Source organism: Ipomoea triloba, chromosome 16, assembly GCF_003576645.1.
Source record: "Ipomoea triloba cultivar NCNSP0323 chromosome 16, ASM357664v1".
In the NCBI taxonomy this organism is placed as follows: Eukaryota; Viridiplantae; Streptophyta; class Magnoliopsida; order Solanales; family Convolvulaceae; genus Ipomoea; species Ipomoea triloba.
The window spans coordinates 18,306,754-18,309,647 of record NC_044931.1 but is presented as its reverse complement, the minus strand read 5'-3'; positions in this window follow the sequence as shown (position 1 = coordinate 18,309,647).

Genomic DNA, 2,894 nt, shown 5'->3' with positions numbered 1-2,894 from the left:
AAACAAAAAGAATGTGAGCCCGATCTTTGCTACATGATTCAAAAAATCCCCACCTGTAAAAGACCAATATCACAAGACTTTGTATCAATATTCTAAAAACTCACTCACATCATGCATGTACGAGTCATGATTCAACTTAACCTATAAAGAGCTCAATCTGAATGAATTTGGCCCCTTAACGTATCGGGACTCCTTTTGAAAGCTTAGCACAAGATATATATGTTGAAGCCCATACCCATCCCATAAGGACCAGGGGCTTTGCATTTATTTTAAAGTTCAGCCCTGCCCTATAGTAGAGTATCTTTTCCCTATCTAAGCTATATCAACATAGTCAACTATCAAACTCATCCGCTTGTCAATTCTTGGTGTAATACTCACTCGTAAATGATTGGTGTCAGAATTTTTCACTAATCAGGTGTGATCAGTCTCATCCGTGTAAGAATTAGGAATTCCTCTTCCAACTCGTCCCAAAATGGGCGTTATGGCAAAGAACAAGAAGAATACAAAAGGAGAAATTTGTCCAATAGTAACAAATGGTGCCTCCACAGGTTGACATCCGATCCAACCTAGTAGTAAGCAATCCGCCAAAAGCAACCAAAATATTCCTTGGTGAATCGGGCGAAAACTTGAACTACGTACATACATACTTTTAAAAAAAGGTAAAGCCAACAGACATATAAAAACTGGTGCTATTGCGGCTACACCTCCCGATTTGTCAGGTATACTACGAAGAATGGCATAGATCGGTAGGAAATACCATTCCGGCACAATATGAGGCGGGGTGGGCATCGGATTAGCAGGTATATAATTGTCGGGATGTCCCAAAACATTAGGAGCATAAAAAATCCAAATGGAAAAAAAGATAGCAAAAGCTACCCAACCTACTAAATCCTTTACATAAAAATAAGGGTAAGAAGCAATTTTATCCATCTCTGAATGTACACCCAATGGATTATTGGATCCATATTGATGCAATGCGGCCAGATGAAGAGACTTGCTTTTTATGAATCCAAAAATTACATAGAATCAAGTTCGTAAGTATAAGCTTCATAACTATGAGACAATGAGGACAAAAGGGTTGTACATCCATAGCACGGGAACTTCAAAAATCTTTTTCAAGGGCACACGTGATGAGTATGGCAGAGGGACTAGTTTACCCTATTGTTTACTTTAAAAACCAAGGCTTCCATTCGCTAACCATTTCATCTTAACAAGATTCCACTCCTAATATTGAATCTTATCTTGCATGCCCCAAACACATCCTTAACAGCACTGCACTCCCACAAGGAGTTCCAGACCTTATAAGCTTCAATATTACACCTTTCAAAAAACGATCATCCACAACTCTACACAAGTTTGCTGGAAGAATATATATATAATCTTTCCACATAAAGAAATGAACCATAGGAGGTACCTTAAGATTCCATACTTATTTCCAGAAACCTGCTTCTATGTGACTTTTTGATGATGAGGCTCCATCTTCCAATCTTTCCTTGATGCTCATAGCCAAGTGATAAGCAGATCTGAGAGAATAAATCCCTTTTTTTTATATTGCAATATAAGCTTCTCATTTTGCCATAAAAGACTCATGCCACTTCTAATGTCCACTTAAAAAAAATCAAGAAAAATATGTCGAAGAAGAAATTCTTTCTTTCCAGCAACCTTTATAAAAATAAAGAAGATCACTACCCTTTGTTTGAGGCCAGGCCAGTTGCACCTAGCAGGGCTGCTTACTCTGAAGGAAGAGGGTAAAGTTCTCATCCCATACATTGATTTGGTTGCCTTTTCCTACTCTCCAGCGGACACCTGAAAGAAGGAAAATTCGGGCTTCCCATATACTCCGCCACATGTATGAAGGATTAGACCCCAGCTTAGCATCCATAAAATATTCGTTTTGAAAGAGAAAGGCTTTAAAAGAAGGCGCAGCCAGTGAGCTAGGGTTCTGTATCAGTCTCCACCCTTGTTTTTCTAACAAGGCCAGATTGAAATAAGATATATTTAGAAACCAACCCCATTAAACCTTTCCCTTTTTATAAGCACATATGATCCCAGCTCTTCCAATAAATTTGCTTTTAATTCCCAGTCTGTCCCCACCAAGAATTCCTAAGGAGAGTCTAGTAGTTCTTTACTTTCTTTACTCACATAATCCTTCTGGCAAAAGGAAGCAGGACATTAGACTGAATTCCATCCAGTCTGAAGCTAGTGAAGCACTTTGCTTGGCTTGTTTACTTTTGTCCACATTCTCAGTAAAATAAGTACATTCCACCGGGCACCCTTAAGCCCCATAGGTATAGGTAAAAAAAAAAGAATCCCTACCAAGCCTTTCGATTTAATCTTTATATAAGAGCATAGGTAATTCTTTATGGATTTTGAATTACTGCTTGCCCTTTCTTTTCTACCTCCTGCGGTTGAACAAGGGCATCATCCTTTCTTCTTAGCTGCTGCTAATAGGTCTGGATACATAGAAGCCTTTCCAATATTGAGCACAGCAAAGCAGATCAAACCTATTCCTGCTAGACCGCTTACTAAGCCTCTGTAAATAGGATATGATCCAACCAAAGCTGGTGCTTCTCATTATAATTCCAATGCCCTGAGACATTTCCCTTAGTCTTTTTGACTAGAAAGCAAAAATTGCAAGACTTTATTTGATCGATTAAAGAGAACTTACTTTGGCCCCACACAGCCCAAGATCAAGACCAATCCACTACCGAATCCTCGGGTCAATAGGTCCAAGGTTCACAAGCACAGACTTGGCTACTCCTGGCTGGGCAGCAGAATTTAGAGCTTTAGCCTTTCCCCGCCCCTCTCCTTTCTCCAGAAAAAGGCCTAATCTCTCTACTTCAGCCAAGTAGTCTTGGGTTGCCCCGGTCCCAATCATGGTTCGAATTCGAATG